Source organism: Stegodyphus dumicola, chromosome 8 (assembly GCF_044657685.1).
Source record: "Stegodyphus dumicola isolate Sdum_Otavi_A_Nest chromosome 8, ASM4465768v1".
NCBI lineage: Eukaryota > Metazoa > Arthropoda > Arachnida > Araneae > Eresidae > Stegodyphus > Stegodyphus dumicola.
In genome coordinates this window covers 171,479,229-171,499,245 of record NC_140775.1, presented here as the reverse complement: position 1 = coordinate 171,499,245, position 20,017 = coordinate 171,479,229, and the positions used below count along the sequence as shown (strand labels likewise).

The window sequence follows — 20,017 nt, the reverse complement described above, 5'->3', positions numbered from 1 at the left end:
ACGCCTTCAAAAAATCAATCTCGGTCAAAATACATATTTCGTATTTTTGATATAGCATTAAAGCCTACCTTTTTCCTTCAGGATTCTGGAAAGAATTTGTTTTCAACTTAGTTACAGCTATTTTAATATTACTCGACATTACAGCTATGAGTTTTGCAATCTGATATAGTGTTTTGCAGCCTAAAAACAGCTATAATAGGTCGTCTAGAAAGGACTGTTAAAATTTTTTACGTTCTCCCTGAGCTCGTAGTCTACAAGGCTGCTATTGCACGCAATTCCTGCCAACTTTTTAGCTTTGTTATTACAAATCGTTTTCTTAGCACTTAACAATTCAACAACAAAATTAAAATTTTTTTTAAATACAGCATAGCAGCATATGTTTAGTGTTAACGCGTTTTATTTGTTAAATATCACATTCTTCGCATTTAGCCCCATAAAATTCATTTCAACAGCAAAATCACAAAATACTTAAAACCAGCATATTTTAGAATTTTTTAGAATTTCCAACAGACAGTTTTGCGCGCTGGAGATAATTTATTCCGTACAGTGATGCCGCTACTTGTTTTCAAATCATTGAGCTTCTTAATCAAAAATTGATTAAAGTTTTACAATATGTGAAATATAAAATTCTAAATTCAAAATTCGAACTACCAAATGCCCACGTTCGAGGGGAGGACAGCGTTATTCAAAATTCGATGGCTTTAGTTACCGTCATTTTTTCACAATGCGAGGAACATGCGTAGAAGACTATCATTTTCGGTTCTACATTTTGCGTAAATAGTGTTATGGATTTTGCGTTAAGTTAGCTATTTTTGGTAGAATTGTAATTAAAAATGTTTTATTCCCCATGCAATGCAGCGCGTGAGGAGTTTTAAGAGAAACCTATGCCGGAAAAGTAAAAATACAGGTGCACGCGCATTTAGTAAATAGATATCTCGTAATTTATATTTAAATTGAAATAATACAATTCTGTGTTAGCTGTCTCTACTCTCTGTGTCAATTCTACTCTTTTGCTTTTCAGAAACCTCAAGAAATTACGAGAAGCTTCTCGTAACTGATTAAAAAGCTTATAAAAGCTGGAGAAAAACAGGTCAGTTCAGTTGTTTAGATAACTGTTGTTGTTTACTGCAGCGAATTCGCGGTGAGATCGAATTAGCTTTCTCTGCACTTTGAATTGTGTTCTATTTAACGTTTTAGTAGTATAAAATATGTTTAAACTACTGTGTGAAAATATCTGTGTGGAAAAATTGCAGCATTTTGTTTCATTTCTTATGATAAGAATAAATTTTGTTGACCTTTTATCCGACTTGTGCATTCAATCTATTACGAACCCGCACGCACTCAATAATAGGTTAGATTATTCGAATATGATGAAGCATAAACGGCTACCTGCCTAAGAGGAATGTCTTCCTAGAAGACTTTATAATTTTGTGAGAATAAAAAATTATTAATGACATGCATCGCAGTTTGGTATCCGCTGTGTTAAGGAGTTCACTTTCCATGCGTCAGAACATGTCAAACAGTATGTGAAATTTCACCTTTCTGAAATGGAAAAGGAAGATAATTTCGTCACTAATATGCCCTATCCGATGTCAAATAAAAACGCATTTTTCCCGAGATTTGTAATGTCGCAAAATAAAGATTCAAAAGTCCTCATTAAGAATATCCTAAATCTTTCAAATGACTTAAATATCGCAACATTCCTCCAATGTAAAAGACAAAATATGGAGAGCGTTTATAATGAAACAAAACAAAAAAACAATACGGATGACAAATTTACATCCCTTAAAAAACGAGTCACCTGTATATTACCCAAGCTTACAAGATTATATTCAGTATTTCCTCTGTCTCTCAATGGGGAAAATTTCAAAATTGTTGTACCATAGGTAGACTCAAAATCAGACTTTTTCTGAAATAACGTACCGATTTTTTTTTCATATTTCGATTCTACGGCTCAAATTATGCCTAGATATTAAATTTTGTAATTTTTGGTGAGAAATTTAAAAATTTATCTTGGCGAATTTTTCCCACTGTGCGTCAAGAATAATTCACTTGGCGAACTTCTTAATTTACAGCAATATATTTTGCTTTGCTTTTTCTTCACTGTCCACGAGCGGGAAAAAACTTTCATACTTTCAAATAACTTTAACAAAATGCGGCCCACCAGCGGCTGAGTGGTAAAGACGCTGAACACTGGTAGTTCTGTCCGAGGTTCAAATCCCGCGAACGGGCTGGCTGCATGGGCGTTTTCGTGGTTTTCCCCATGTGTAGCGATTGAGTGTAAATTGTAAGTGTGTGTAAATTAAATTTAATTTGTTTATAATATTCATGGCTTAATGTTAATAGAAAACACTATTCATTTTTTATTGCTCTGTTCACATGCAATGGACAATAATAACTATGCCTGCTCATGTACACATCCATTCTCAAGATTTAATTTGAAAATAGCACATCGATCGTAATATACCCTTCGGTCGTTTAGTGTTTGGGATTCACAAATCAATCACTTAACTATCCCAAAATTTTTAAAAGCAATCTATCTTCAGAGTGTTAAGTGCTGCTATACATTTTTTTTTTTTTTTTTCCTGTGTATGACATCCGTGTTCAACTTTCTTAATAGGATAACCAAATTTTTAATTTGTCATTTTAGTTTTTATTTAAACTTCACCTTCTTTACACCTAAGCCGCATACAATTCAACCACAAAATCTTTAAAATCAGAATATCTTTAAAATTCACAACAGAGTGCTAATTGTTGGTATCGATATTGTGACGAATTTTGTACATATACGGGTAACTTTAGTGAATTTACACGTGATTTTTTTTTCCCTGTATAATTTAACACAAAAGGGACTTTGTTAAAATTATTTAAAAGTAGGAACGAAGTGACTTTTTTCTCCTGTGCACAATGTAAAAAGAGAGGTTGCCATAAATTAAGAAATTCGCCAAGTAAATTATTCTTGGCGCAAACTGAAAACAATAGGCCAAAATAAATTTTTGAATTTCTCCGTAAATTTCGCACCAAATTTTACAAAATTTAATATTTAGTCATAATTTGAGTCGTAGAATTGAAATACGGAAAAGGCTAATCTTTAGAATATGGTAACAGGTAGTTTGGCGACATTTTAGTAAGGCGATGAAGGTTACTAGCTAGGACTTTAGCAATAATCTGAGAAGTACACAATTCGAATCACAGATTATTTTGTCTCAGAGAAATGAGAGATCATGAGACATGTAATGTGATATTTTCAGGAAAATTCCTATCGTGATTTTAGCTAATAAGCACTTAGAAACAATTTCGCTGCTAAAGTGCAGAATCGCCCACTTATTTGTTTGGCGCTTTTTACAAGAGTAAGAAGAATTGGATTTTTGTCAATTTTCTTTGACTTTTTAAGTGAAAATAGGTCGATGTGTACATGGATAAAGTCAAAGGAGTGCGCAATGCCATTTTTGTGCAATTCTGGAATGTTTTGTTTAAATGAAAATGGGTCGATGTGTACATGGATACCGAGAATGTGCAATTCTTAAAAACACGAGATGCAGTGGGTGATTCTGCACTTTCCCCACATAAAAATCTAGAAGGAGGATGCTCTGCTGGAAAAATAATGCAGGGGCAAGTCTTTTAATACTCAGTAAATGGCTATTTCGCTAATATGGCGAGAAATCGCCAAAAGTCGCCAATCTTGACGTCTATTTGGCTACATTTTGGTCCCGTCCCTTATCACCGTAATGTGTATTGTAATTGATTTCTGTAACTGTATTGCCTTCCAGTAATTTCAAGAAGTAGAAAGTACTAGAAATATCTCGGCGGTCGGTGAAAACTATATAACGCCGGAGAGAGCATCTGCCCTTAGTTGTAGTTGTTGTTATGAGCTGTTAATTCAGATCGACTTCGGAGTGTTGAAAGTTTTGCCTTTTAGATGCGCTTTGCTTGTGTTGTGTTTAACGTTTTTAGTAGTTTGAAGTGTAACTTCTAATTGTACTCTGTGATACTGTGAACAGCTGTACGAGTATTTCAGTGGAATGTCCCAGAACTCTGAAATGTTTCTTTTGATAAAAATAAATTTTATCAATCTATTATCGGAGCCCTGCGCATTCAATCTATTACGAACCCATCCGGACGCAACAATATTTTTATATTCGCTATGTTTTACATATTTTGTTAGGTGGCAACATCCTTTAGTTTGAAAAGTGATTCGACACAAAATTGAAACGAACACAAAATTGAGCGTCCAGGCTAATACATTTACGTGCGTTATTACAAGAGCTCGTCTTCATAATGAGCTTATTCTAGTTGGATTTAGCATAAGAATTCCAAGAATGCATTCAATGCTTCTAAACATAAGCTCTCGATCACATAACTAGCTTAAATAGCATTTTCGAGAAGTTTTGGATTATGACATAAGATATGTTTTTTTACGAAAGTCTGTTTGTTCACAGTTTCAAATAAAATATGACTTTCGGTTCATCAATTTTAGACCAAATCTAATATATTGTTCCAATTTATATAAACATTTAAATTTAAAATACTAAAATTGGAAAGTTTTGGATTATATTTTAATGTACTTTTGCATTGAAAACTTATCGGCCTCAAGAAAAGTACCACTTCCAGTTGTCCATTAAAGACTATTACGGATTTCCTGTAAAGTTTCACTTCTGGTTCTGAAATTTTATACAAAACCTAACCAACTCTTTACATGGTCGTGAAAAGCTGAAATATGGAAAACCGAAATTTTTGGAAGTTTCATATAAGAGTTACCGTGGACAGAAAAATCGCCACACACATACATACATACAAACACTGTAAAACTTGTAAAAACGGGTTTGGGGCATCCTATTTCGTGCTTATTCATTGAAAACTAAATATCGAATTTTTGGATCGAATATATATATATATATATTACTTCCCTTACATAAGCTGGCGTGAGGTAAAAGGGAGGAATACACACGAGGTAATTACGGTATTTCTTAAAATATTATAGTAAAATGTTACAGCCATTTGAACACAATGCCTGCAGTATTATGTAATTTTACAGTTATTCATTGTACACATTCGTCTGCGAGTAAAGAATTGAAGGAAATAAGGGAATGCGACCCATTTTATAAAAAAGTGACAACGTTTCCTTTCCTAAATTTGAATTCTATTCGATATACATGACATTAAAAATATTAATGATACAGAATTCAAGAAATTTTAATGAATCATACCGGATAAACTGTTGACTGCAGGTACTTCGAATTCCATTATAATTTTCCGTTTTTATTAAAATTACGGCAAAAAGCAAGCGTACTCCCTAACTGTGCGTCAAAAGAGAAAACTACATTGTAAGTATCAGGCAAGTTCTATCTTATGCAGACAAAGTTATCAAAATCGAAAGGGAATCATGTTTTGAAAAACTGCGAAATGTACTTCGTCATAAAATGAAATGTATCGTCAGGCAAAAACATCCAATCCCAAATATCACATGGCTCAAGGCTTAAAAATTAGAGAAAGTTGTTTAGAAATATTGGAAGACGTTGCACTCGGATGGTTCGAACAGATGGAATTATTTGATTTGACTTCAGGAAAAGGAAATTTTCTTGTGACTTTTGGTCCTAAAAATAAGTAACAATTTTAATAACGATAAATGTATTTACAGTCTTCCTAAATACAATGCATTAGTCATTAAAGACAATTATGCTTGCAGAGAATAAAACATGCATCTGAATCGTTGATTCAGACAGAAATTCTTCATCATTTCATTTTTCTTCTCATTCTCATTAGTTAATAACAAACAGTAAGCATTATCGATATTATTTAACTACTCAAATTTCCAAACCCATCCAAATTTAGACATTATTTAATTTTTTTTAGCTTAATTGTTAAGCAGCATTTTCTTCGCCCTTACGCCGTATGCAATTCAACAGCAACATCACAAAAATTTTAAAAGCAGCAAAGCAGGATACTGTTGGCATACTTTTTTTTTTTTTTTTTTTTTTGTCTTTTCTCACTTTTCTCAGTTCATCATATCAATGTTCAGTTTTCTTACTACGATAACTTTACACTTTTTTAGTCCAAAAGGGCTTTGTCCCTGAGGGACTATCGTTTTCGTTTTGGCATTTTGCGTTGAAATCTTTAAAAGGCGGTATCACTTTTCAAACTGTTGCCCCCCCCAAATTATCGCCCTGTAATATATATCAAGAAATTAAATAATGAAAAATCTGCATAAACGTATGTTTGTTTCTGTCATTGTGATAAAACAACGGTACCTAGAGCCATCAAACTTTGAATAACGTAATCTTTCATAGAATATGGGCATGCGGAAGCCCTAATTTGAATTTGAAATTCGTTTTATTATCGATTTCATATTTTGTAAACCTTTAACGAATTTTTGATTAACAAACTCAAAGATTGCAATGGCAACACTGTACGGAAAAAAAATCTTTTTATCCCCGGAGCGAGAGTGTGTATATCAGAAATTTTAGATATGCTTATTTTCAAATTATTTTGCAATACTGCTGTTGAATTCAATTTTATGGTTTGAGTACGTAGAATATGATATTTAATAAATAAAGGTAACACACAAAACGTTAAAAGAACGCCCCTTTGGACGTAATTTAAAATCTGAGACATTTCAGATTTTTTTCTTCTTTTTATATTATTTAATTAATAATTTTCATTTAATTAAATTTTATTAGTCATTTTTTGTTGTATTTTTTTAATGGCCATTTTAAGCTTTGGCCATTACTCTAACGCCAGAATCGGTGTGCATTTTTATTATGTAGGCACTTTATAGGCGGCCGCCGTTCCCTCCTATGAAGGATTGGACAATTTACATCCATGCCTTCTCCGGGATTCGAACCCAGGCCCTTCGAATCGGCAGTCAAAGTCACTAACCACTTTCCCGGAGCGGTATTTTTATAAAATTAAAAATGGAAAAACTGTTCTTTTAGATGTATGATTTCAAAACTGGTATAAATGTTTATTTTTTTTATGTAATATGCGTAATGCTATGATTTATTATAACGATAAATGCAAAAGTGTTCCTTAAAAATTTCAGAATTCGAAAAAGGTTTCGCGATTAGAAAAGTTTAGGAAATACTACTTTACGATGTTAAAAAGAAAATAATAAAAGCAATTAAAAAAAAACTTTAAAATTTTTCCCACAAATACAATGTTTCAAAGAAATTAATTCTTTCAGACGGATCAGATTCTTTTTCATAGTTGATCAACGCCAATCAGCTTAAAATATGAGTAAATACAAAACGCGCACACTAAAATATATTAAGATAAAAAAGAATTACCTTCTACAGACGTTTTTTCAAATCCATTTTCAGACCGTTTACCGTTGCCTTAGAATGTTGTTTTCAAACTGTCTTCTTCAACTATCTTCAAAATGTCCATCACGAGATAACCATTTTAGGCATCCTTTAAGAATTCCTAAATAAAAGTTTCCATTTTTAATATGACAGACGATACTGGCGAAAAGCAAATATTTAACAAAATGTTTAAAAGTAATAACGTGCGGTCAAACTCTCATTTGAAAATTATTGTTGATTCGACGTCAACGTTAAATTTAAGGAATTATCTTAATGCAATTTTAAACAAGTATATATAATATATGTATATATAATATAAGTGCTAAAATTCTTGTTTGTACGTGACATTTTTCCAACTAATATCTTACATTTTTGTTGTATTTATGCTTAAAACAGAAGTTTTTTTACGTCAACTAGATTCAACGAGCTGTTTAGAAAATTTTTGAAAAAAAAAAAAAAAAAAAAAAAAATCTGAAATGTTTCAGATTTTAAATTACGTTCAAAGGGGCGTTTTTTAACATTTTGTGTGTTACCTTTATTTATTAAATATCATGTTCTTTGCACTTAAACCATAAAATTCAGTTCAAGAGCAATATCGCAAAATAATCTTAAATTAAGCATATCTTTAGAATTTCCGATATACACAGTCTCGCGAGCTGGAGATAAAAGTATTTTTTTTCTATATAACGTTGCCATTTCTCGCTTTTAAAGCATTGAGTTTGTAAATCAAAAATTCGTTAAAGTTTTACAAAATATAAAATCTATAATAAAACAAATTCCAAATTTGGGATTTCAGATGCCATATTCGCAGTAGGATTTCGTCATTCAAAATTCGATGGCTCTATGTACCATTGTTTTATCACAATGCGAGAAATAGACAATCATTTATGCAGATTTTTCATTATTTAATTTCTTCAAATATAATGCAGGACTCTAACATTTTGTGGCAACAGTTTGAAAAGTGAACCCACGTTTATAGGAGTCCGACGCAAAATCGCAAAACGAAAACAATAGTCCTTCAGGGACAAAGCCCCTTTGGACTAATAATAATAAAAAAAAAAAAAAAAAAAAAAAAAAAAAAAATCAGGGGGGGGGGGAGTCTAAAATTTATTTTACAGAGAAAACTGACACATCTGAATGCTTTGAACAGTTACACAGGAGGAAATACCTACCAGAGGAAATGGAAAATTTACACAAAGAAGGTTAATTTTAACACATATTTTACAGCAGTATTTTTGCTTTTGCTGAAGACTAATTCGAAAGAATGTGCTTCATAGCATTTACCATCCTCAAACTGAACGCGAAATATGCCAGTATAAATCAGGGCAAAAGCCAGCGTTCGTTCGACGCAGATTTTGAGAAAAACTCTATCGATTTCGACGGCGATCAGAGCAAGTCACCCCCCCTTCCCTCATGGACCTCAGAGAGAGAAAGACAAAGGGAATAAAATTCCACCCCCAGCAGCTGCTTTGTGCTTCTTTTGGGTACACTCCCACGAAGTATAAAAAGAACTCTTACTTTTCTTTCTTTATTAGCAGATCCTCCAGACAGAATCTCCAGAGATTATTGGTTTCGTTTTTTTACATCCTCTACGTTTTTTAACTTCCGTCCTACAATTTACTGTACCAACCATTGTACGAAACACATTATTACTGTTCGTTTACCATCTATCTCCAGTTTTTATACACTAGGATAAGATCTAATTTTTTCCCAGATGTCCAATTTCATTATACACTGAGCTCATTTTGCATTTTTCTCTTCAGAGAAAGGAAAGCTAATGGGCCTTCTCCAGGAATTCGAGGTTTGGATGAATGAACTTGAAATGTAAAATGCAAATCTGAGAAACCAGAAAATGGTCATTCTTGAGCAGTTGAGAATTATGGCAGTGTATCAAGATCGTATAAAAAATCCGGGATGACAGAATATATGAGAGAGAGGAAGAAACGCGCGATTAAATACGGTTATGGAATTTATACGAGTTGATCCAAAAGTAGTGCACATCAAACTTTTCCAAAATTGTGGCAGTTTTAGACGGGGTATTGATGGCAATTTTTTTTCAACGGAAGATAACCCTACACTGTTTCAAGTAACATATCACTTGAAATTCCAGTTGCAATTTGTGAAATTTAATTGCTAAATTATGAATTAACCCATTACTTTTTTTACCATAACTTTCTCGTTTGTATACAAAAATTGTACAATTTAATATTTAAACATTATCAGCCCAAAAGGGGAGTTAGCCCAAATGGGCTACCAATCTCGAAACGGAATTTTGCGTTGAATCACTATAAACGGCGTATCACTTTTCAAATTGTTGCCACCAAATATTATCGCCTTGTATTATTTTTAAAGATATTAAGTAATGAAGAATCTGCATGAATGTATGCATGTTTCTTGCACTGTAAAAAAAAAAAAAAAAACGACGGTACCTAGAGCCAAGAAATTTTCAATAACGTAATCCTCTACCAGAATAAGTGCACCTGGAAGAACGAATTTAAAATTCCCAGTTTGTTTTATTATACCTGTTTCATTCATATTTTGTAAAACTTCAATGATTTTTTTATCAACAAACACAATGATTTCAAGGCGAGCAGTGGCAACAATGTACGGATGTACGGAATAATAAAACATTTTTATCTCCAGCGCGCGAGACTGCCTATCGAAAATTCTAAAGATACGCTGTTTTTAAATATCTGGTGATTTTGCTGCTGGATTGAATTTTAAGTGGCGTAAGTTCAAAAATCGTGATATATAATAAATAAAGTTAACACACAAAACGTTAATAATAAAAAGAGAAAAAACATTTTTAAAGCCATGTTACAAAAAGCTGAACATTGATATGATAAACGGAGAAAAGAGTGAAAAAAATATAAAAAATGTATGGCAACACTTACCAATGAATCGGGAATTAAATAAAAATAAATTAAATAAAAATTTTGTGATTTTGCTATTGAACTGTATATGGCATAAGTGTGAGAAAATGATGCTTAATAACGAAGGTAAAAAGGCAAAACAAACGGGTTAGCAAAAGTGCAACAGTAGACTAAGTACACTGTGAGCTCAGCGAGAGCATAAAAAACTTTAAGAAACTTCTTTTGGGCGACCGTTAAAATCTGAAAGCTTTCAGATCCATCCCCCTTTTTTTTGGGGGGGGGATTGTTTGAAAGAATCAGCAATGCATGTTTTTTTTATTTTTATTTTTTAATTAAAAGTTTTTTTTGACTTTGTTCAGACCTAAAATACAGCACATGTAAAAAAAAATACATTTTAATTTAAATATTTAATTAAGTTTAAAAGGTATTTCTCTCGCTTTCCTAGCGTGCCTTCGTGGTACAGTAGTTCTGCACGCTGGGCCGGTATTCCAGAGGCCCGTAGTTCGATTCCTGGCGAAGGCGTTTGCTATTTTTCATCTTTTCTGCTCCCAAAAATATATCTAATGCCTCTACAGTGGTGCCCGAACTAAAAGGGCGTTGGATGAGGATTCTCCACACCCAGGATTTGACGATTGGGTCCCCTAAAATCCCCAGTCGCCCTTTAAAAAGGGGGAATATATAAGGTATTTCTCCCGCTTTCCTAGCGTGTCTTCGTAGTGTAGTGGTTCTGCATGCTGGGCAGGTATTCCAGAGGTCCGTGGTTCGATTCCCGGCGAAGGAGTTTGCTAATTTTTCATCCTGCCTGCTTCAAAAAATATCCTTATGTCTCTACAAGTTTTTAAAAAATGTTCGAAAGCTTACAGTGGCTCAGGACATTTTTGGCTCACTTTATGCTCAATTTTGTTTGCACCACACACTCTATAGACTTTCATGCTGTCTGAATTAGCACTTTTAGTTTTCGTTTGCAATTCCTCTTACTACTTTATAATGCCCAATAAGTAATCGTGCCCTGACGATTTTGCTCACGAGGTCTAATTTTTCGTCTGTTTCGTTGTTTGATAAGTCTTCTATAACACTATTCATTTTCAGCCTTTAATTTTAAATAAGATACGTAACGTTGATTCTTTTATTTAGAGATTCAGAGAAAAATGAATTTGAACATTTAAAGAATAATAATTTATAGTTCTTAATAAATACTACTGAAATATTGCGAAAAGCAATAGTCTGTCCATGAAATTTATGGAAATTGTATAATAATCTAAGATAGGGGGGAAAAGAATTGCAAAAATGAGTATTTTAATAATAGAACATAATTAAGTAGTAAGTTTTTTTAATGTTTAAATAATGGATACAGTATTGGACATTGAAAATGCTTACAAACCCTCACAAATCTGTCATTTAGCCTAACTTCAGTATAATAGCAAGGAAAGAACAAGATGTTTATAATTAAAGAACCTTATTTGAAAGCTGCTTACAATCGAAACCACTTATTAGAAAATTGCGAAATTTTGTGGCGGACTTAATGAAGGGATGGAAATGTTTTTCGGTGAAAAAAAAAAAAAAATAGTTGCAAATAGCGTCATTACAAGGCATTATATTAATAAATTATACATTTAGCCACACCTTTACAATAGTTTTACAAATTCGCTACAAAAAAAAAAAAAAAAAAAAAAAAAAAATGTTCCACAGGATTGCCATCATTTTCAGCTACCATCTCGTATCGCAAGATGGCATGTTCTACAGTTGACCGAAGGGTATGCAGGGAAATGTTCAGCACGTGACGTGAAATGCTGGCTTTATGATGAGGTAAAGTTCTTGGATTGCCACGACATACCAGGTGTTTCAAATGTCCCCGAAGCTAAAAATCACATGTACTGAGCTATGGGGATCGGGAAGGCCACATATTACGAAAGTGCCGGCTGTTTGGGCAAAACAATTTTACTAACAAAGAGTGATCTCGTAAACTTATCGTCACTGAGAGCAACAAGCACATTGTAAACAAAGTCTCAGCGAATGTTTCTAGTAGGTTTTATAAAAATTCTTGCTTGACATCGAGAAAGATTTACATTTTTACTACAGGTTTTTCAAAGTAAAACGCCCTCTGGTGACGCCTTTTGTAACCTTTTTTTTTTCCTCTCTCTCTGAAAGACATTCTCATCCCTTCATTAAGTCCGCTACCAAATTTCTCAATTTTCTGATCACTGGTTTCGCTTGTAGGCAGCTTTGAAATAAGATTCTTTAATTATAGTATTTGAAATGTTTACCAGATTATGTTGTGATTTGCTTGAATACGGCAGAGTTATCTACATAATCCTCTCAGTCTATTTGTTCGTTTCAACTAACTTTATTTTTTTATGTACTCTTGGTAATTATCACAAAGAACTGAAAAACATAATTTTAAACATTTTATTTTAAAATGGGGAAATTAAAGGGGCCCGGGACAAATATGTCTCACTGGGTGGTAATGGTGGGATATATGTGTCCCATTAGTGGTAAATTGTTGACACATAAAAGAAAAAAATCAAAAGAAACTATTTTTATTTTCACAACTTATGGGCGATAAGAGGTAAAACAATTTTTGCAAATTGGTAGATTGCCACACAATTTGTTTTAGTTCTTTTCTCTTATTTTCTTGTTTTTCCTTGGTACAATTGTGAGACCTTCTTCTAGGGCCCTTCGATGGGTAAGTGATCTCCTATATTCAACAGCTTGGAACTGGACGATGGTGTACCATATAGTTTGGTACCATATTGTAGTGGTGGTCTACCATATTGTAATGGTATGGTACCATATTGTAGTGGTGGTCTACCATTTGTATTGTAGTGGTAGTGTATGGTCTACCATATATAATTTTGTAGTGGGGATGTTAGAAGTTACGCCTGCTACCAGTGGGACATCAACTACGTAGTAAATTGATGTGTGCAATTCCCTCTAGGCTTCTTTAAACATCTACTGGGACTTATGTAACCCATTGAGACTGAAAGGGTTAAAGGTAGAAATTTCATCTTGAAAGACTTTCTGAAAGAATTTGGCACGTTCTTTATGCTATTATATGTTGAGCGAGGGCAAACTCGAATAAGTTTATGCGGGGGTGGGGGAGCAACTGACAAGCGCAGTCGGCCTGTTCATCGAGAAGGCAAACGAAGACAGAAAGCGAGGGAATGTAATCGATAGTACGGTTGTTCGGCACAAGGACTATCACACACTTTCCATTTGTTGAAAACGAGCAAATATATCGTAATAAGAACCTGAACTGTTAAATCGCAAATAGCATTTGAACACTTTTATTACGTCTGAAAATGAACTACACAAAATATGTTTCAGGAAATGGATTACTTGAATATGCCAAAGCATATTAAGGCTGTCTACTTTTGGGGCCATGCTCTCACAGACGACTTTCTAAAGAAAAGCGCCATATACGAGGAAAACAGCAAAAAACATTAGGAAGTCAAGCCGTGCGCTAGGATTTAATGTTGAGCTGGGCTCAATGTTCAGCGGTTGAAATGGTGAGTCGAAAGATCAGGTTAAATCAACTTTAAGGGTAATTATTATAAGAAAAGAAAATCAGACAATACATCGTTTAAGCACGGAGAAAGATGCCTGTGTAACTAAAGTTACTGACATTTTGAAAACATTCTAATAGAATAATCAGTGAAAGCCATGTATTAAAATCAACCTCAAAAACTGTTATGGTATTTTTTAATGAATAAACAGAACTGAGATAGAAAACGAAACTTTTTGGTGGGGAGGGGCTGATCGCCTCCTTACCCTTGCAACGATGTTGCATTAGATAGTTTATGAACGTAATCCGTTGGTTCTGACTAGAAACGCATATATGCTTTTAAAATTTTGGACTGATAGTATTTCCCTAAAATACCAAAATGAAGCCACGTACAACTTTGACAAACTCAACTTAGACGCTGAGACACAACTTAGACTCTCATAGACATGCGTAAATATAGTATCAAGCGAATGTCTAAAACAAAGTAAATATTGAAAGTTGAAGAAGTTGAAGTGGCATCCTTAGAAATGAAAAAAAAAAAGAAACTAAATTGCGAAGTGCATTAAAGACTAATATAGAAGATGTTTACACATTTTTAGAACGATTTCGATACAGAATTATAAAAATAGGAAACTGTTTGGAGCAAAAATTTCTGGCAAATGCTTTTTGTTTAATATTAGAAGTATCGTTTGCTACTTTCAAATTTATTCTTCTTTCAAAATATCGCATATACACCTGTGGATTGAAGGATATGTTTTTGCGCTTTCTGAAGAGAAGCATTCCTCCTCCTTAATTCAAAAATATTGTGAAATGCATGGTATAACAGTTTCTAAGCGCAAAATAAGCAACATTATTCGGAATGTGAAAAACCGTCAATCATTACTTCTACATGGAAAAAAGACTTCAAACGAATACCCGAAAAAGATACGTACTGTTTCTAATGAAGTTAAATTACAGGTAATAAGAGAAAATCCGTCGATGCAGAAACTAACTGCGGACGCATTCAACTCATCTGCAGCAACAATATATAAAATAATAAACCAACAAAAAACTTAAAAATTTACAACTTGAAAGAGCTAAAAACATAATGTTCCTGCTCACCAGCGGCCGAGCGGTAAAGTCGCTGAACACTGGTAGTTCGGTCCGAGGTTCGAATCCCGCGAACGGGCTGGCTGCATGGGCGTTTTCGTGGTTTTCCCTATGTGTAACGTGTATACGAGCCAGTTTTCCTTAGAATGTCCTCCTCGAAGACATCCCTCCCCTTAGGCAGATAGCCCTCAAGATTTTGCCATATTCACACACACACATAATGTTCCTCAAACTTTGCCCAGGCACGTGGATCAACGCACAACAATTTGTAGAACACTGTATGAAAACTAATTAGTAGATATATAGAGATACATTTGTGACCCTTAATGAAGCATGGGTTTACCTAAATGACGAGTAATAAAATAATATATATATACACTTATCGAAAACGAAAGAGAAAATAATGTATTTGGTTCTACGTTCCACCAATGCAAAGAAAATTTCAGCAAAGGGTTTACGATTGTCGCAGGATTCTCTTACAATGGGAAATTACAAATAAGAATAACTGGGGGGGGATGTGAAAATGTGAAAACCAACTCAATATTCTATTCTACCATGAGAAAGTCTGATGTCGGATATATACAGAAAAAAAAACAAATTCCATTTCTTTATTCCAATGATTTCAAAAAGTGAAACTTCAGTAACACAAAGCAACAAGTTACACTTCGAAAATTACCACTGCATTCCTTGAAAAAACAGAGACCGATACAGGTATTGTATATATACCTTTTCAAAGTATTCCTGACACTATAGAGAACTGAGTCCTTGTACACCTGGCAAGAAGTCTAACCGTCGTACGTGGATAGCTTTACAGAGGGTCGAGACGATACAGGTAGGAATTTAAAGCTGTCAGAATTGTTTCCAGCTGTCACTATGAATGTCTTCAAGCTGCCAACTTCTTTGGTGACAGCAGAAAATCTGTCACTGATTTATCATTCGACAGCAGAAACCATCTTCGATTGCTTCAACTTTATTTACAACCGTGGCACAATCGTATATTAAATTGCATTACCTTGTCACCTTCATTGAATTGATGTCCTGTAGCTGTATCACTAGCTCTATCGTGACAGCTTCTTAATAAGGACAGGATACACTTCGGGCCATTTTTTAAAGAAATCAAAGAAAATGAGGATGTATTTATTGCCATCAGTTCGAAGCAAGTGTTCCAGAAGACTGAAGACAATGAGTTCATTCAGTCCTTTCTTGCCTGCACAAACATGATATGACTGGCACCACCTGCACGTCAGCCATTGCTTTACTCCAGTAGAAGCGCTCTCGAACTCTGCGAAGTCTTCATTATTCCGAAGTGGCCTCCTGTTAGACTGTTATGTAGCTTTCTAGGGATGCCAGGGTCCGGGTTCTTGGAAGTATCAGCTGCCAACGGAATGCCTTTCCACAATCCGATTCGAGCTTCTGGTACAAGACGTCGCCTTGAATATGGACTGAATTCCGAAGAGCCCAATATTGTTTTGTCGTATGATTACAGATTCAATTTTCCTGCTAAGTACGATTCTTATCTGAAGATTCCATTAGAATCAATTATGGATTTCATGTCGCAGTCTCCCAACTGATCTTACCTGACTTCTTCGTAGGTTGGTGCAACTTCGTAGCTTAGTAACTTCGTAGGTACAATGCTCGAATACGCGTTGAGTATGCTTCCGATTACACCACGAAGACATGCGGAAAGGAAGGAGACAATACCTTATAAAATAACCCCAGAGAATTTAGATACGTTAAAAATGATTTATATGAATCTGAATGCTATAGCAGAAAAGAACCTCAGAAATTTTTTGCGAGTTTTCTATGCATTATTTGACTTAGTTTTAACTTTAGTATGCTAGCAACGATAAAGTGCTATTAAAATCTTTATTTTAATTGAAATTTTAATGAAAAAATTATTACACTACATTTAAAAACCATTAAAACTAAGTAACATAATTATAATAATAATTATAACAATGAGAAATATCTATGGAGATTTATGTAATGCATAAACCAATGCTCTTCAAACTCTGCTTTGCAGAACCTTTGTGCTCCATGCAACTCCTTTATACGGATTCCGCAAGTGAGAATCAAAATTCAAAAGCCTTTTCAAATACCATGCGAATGCATCTAAAAGAATTAATTTTTTTAACGGTAAGGGTTCCAAAGAGGGAGAAAAAAAATTGATTTATGGGTCCTTTGAGCTGAGAACCGCATATATAAAGTAAATAGGAACTTAGGATTCCGAATTCAGCGAACCGAACTGTGATGAAATTCATCATCAGGAAATTACACGTTCGAAATCGTCATGGTACAACTACTAAAGTCATGCCGCCTGATCTGCAGATTCCGTAATTTGTAGTCTGCCGCAGCTTGAAGGTTTAAAAACTTAAAAAGTAAAAGGAAATAAAAAAATAGGTATCTGATTCCTTAGCTGTAAAACAAGGGAAGGCGAAAAAACTGTAAAATAGGTGAACTGCTAAACCCAGACGCTCCGCATACTGTCTCTCTGTAATCAGTTCTATAGCTATAACTAATGTCTTTGAGATCAGTGTTTCATTGCCGATCAGTATGTTGACTGGCAAATTACTTTAAATTTTTTGCCATCCATTTAAAATATTCCTGTTGCAATAAGGTTCAGTTATAAATTGATGAAAAAATTAGAAAAAAATCCGATTATTACACTCAAAGGAATGTTCTTTTTCATTTACACACATACATACACGTTTCGAGAGTATTTGAATTAAAAATATAGCCTAGGGTTATTATAACGAAATGACGAAGACCTGTATAAGGTGTTGAAAAAATGCGTCCATACACCATGCATAAAATTTTTCAGTTTACTGTACGCTAATTATCTTGCAATTAGGTTTAATACACAACAGAATAACAGGAAAAAAAAAAATGAAACTCTTAAAAACCGAAGATCATATCTGTAAATGTTACAATATCTAACAAAACATCAAAAATGCTTAAAATTGTAATATTCATACATTTCAGGCTTATCATATATAAAAGTTTTTGTTACTAAAGCAAAACCTAAGGCTTCTTTTTAGCCCAAATGGGCAATTTGGTCAAAAGGGTTATTAATTTCATTTTGGCATTTTGCGTTGATTCACCATAAACGGCGAATGACTTTTTAAATTGTTGCCACCCAATATTAGTTTTATTATACTTAAGGAAATTAAATAATGAAGAATCTGCATAAATGTACGTATGTTTCTCGCATTGCGATAAAATAACGGTACCTAGAGTCATCAAATTCTGAATAACGTACGTCTCCACCCGAATATGGACTTCTGGAAACACAAATTTGGAACTTGTTTTATTAACTATTTCATATTTTGTAAAGCATTTATGAGTTTTTGATTAAGAAATGATTTCAGTGGCAACACTGTAGGAAAAAAAAACATTTCCAGTGCGCGAGACTGTGTATCGGAAATTCTGAAGATATGTTCTTTTATATATTTTGTGATATTGCTGTTGAATTGAATTTTATGGTTCAAGTGTGAAGAACATGATATTTAATAAATAAATGTAACACACGAAATGTTAAAAAAAAAAAGCGCCCCTTTGGGTGTAACATAAAATCTGAAAGCTTTCAGATTGCCCCCCCCCCGTTCTGTGTTGCCATTGCTCGCTTTGAAATCGTTGAGTTTGTTAGTCAAAAATTCTTTAAAGTTTTACAAAATATGAATTAGATAATAAAACAAATTCCAATTTTGGCCCTCCAGATGCCCATATTCGAGTGGAGGATTACATTATTCAAAATTGGATGTCTATAGACATCTAAACACCTTTTTTTTTTCACAGTGCGAGAAACATGCATACATTCATGCAGATTATTCATTATTTAATTACTTTAATGCAGGTCTCTAATATATGTTGGCAACAATTTGAAAAGTGAAACGCCGTTTATAGTGAACAAACGCAAAATGCGAAAAGGAAATTAATAGCCATTCTGGGTAAATTGCCCCTTTGGGGTTAAAAAAGAAAAAAATCAGTATTATGCTTTCGCTATTATACATCTAACAAATATAATAGAATCCAAAAGAATATAGGCTTTTTACTTCCTTGTACGAAGTAAAAAGAAAGTATTGTAATCGTGAAAAGTTTCAGGCAGCATATTTCAAGGAAAATATCCATTTTGACCGCTCTCGAATGCAATTTAACGATGTTTTTGCGTGATATCTGTACGTAAGGACAGAATAAAATACTCTTTTCCTTCAAAAAAATTATAAAACTGCTTTAAAATTAATTCTGAAGAGAATTTTTCGTGGCAGACGATTATACGTACGTGTGTGCGTACGTACGTATCTCGCATAACTCAAAAACGTGTAGCCTCAGAACGTTGAAATTTTGTATATAGGACTGCTATAATATGTATATGTGCACCTCGTATTTTGGGTGCAACCGGCCGCACCAAACGTATATAAATATATTTATATATATATCCACTCTGTTACCCGGCTCTGTAATTTCAGTTTCTTTACTCTTATATGTTGGTAAATTGTACATTTTTTTGCTTTAAAAATGATTGAATTATGTTGTTTTTATCTTCCGGTTAAGGATTTTATGCCTTTAGTAAATCTGTGTGCAATATTTTTAGAATTATCAACAATTTTAAAGTTGTTTAAGTGCCGCTAAGCCTTTTTTTTTAATGGCGGCCATTGATTGTTTACATTTGAAACAGAAGACTAGTGGATTTGTTGCCAATCTAGAGAAACTTAGCTTCGCAACAACAAAGATAACGCCTTCATTTATTATTGCCAATTAAATCATGCTTAATCCTTTCTGGAATTTTTTCGAGGAAATAAGTGTTTAAGATTTACTTCGTAATTTTTAATATAGATATTTTGAGATTTATGTATTTTTGCCTCGTCGCGAAGTGAGAACTGAATTAATTGAATGAGAAATACCCAATCGTCTGTGAAAAACTGTTTCTTTTTTGTTTTATTTGCTTAATTTCTTTTATACATCATTCTAGCTTTATTATAGTATTTGAATAGAACACGTAGCAACGATTAGATAATTCTATTCTTTAAATGATATAATTTTTTTTGCATTATGAGTTATAATATAATATGAACGAAATATAATACTGCTAAGTGAATCTAGCGCCAGAGTGTCGCTATGGTAAACAAAGTGAATTTTAAAGAATGCATTTATTCTGTTGTGGTTTATGCGCTGTCGGCGAAGTAGATTTAATTCAATCCAATAAGTTTAAATGAAATGCAAGAAAAAATGGGTATAATTTAATATTCCGTACAAGG

The 20,017-nt window shown here is 33.5% G+C and overlaps 1 protein-coding gene across 6 annotated transcripts in view; it reads right to left on the bottom strand.

The window, feature by feature from the left end:
- The window catches only part of LOC118196729 (uncharacterized), a 102,052-nt gene that overhangs the window by 53,126 nt on the left and 28,909 nt on the right, over window positions 1-20,017 (bottom strand). For 3 of the 6 annotated variants that reach the window (XR_015042807.1, XR_015042805.1, XR_015042808.1), the window contains exon 2: window positions 7,284-7,419. The exons of the other annotated variants lie outside the window; for them this stretch is intronic. The gene's annotated coding sequence lies outside the window, so the exon portion shown is untranslated. The remainder of the gene's footprint in view (window positions 1-7,283; window positions 7,420-20,017) is intronic. 6 annotated transcript variants of the gene reach the window in all.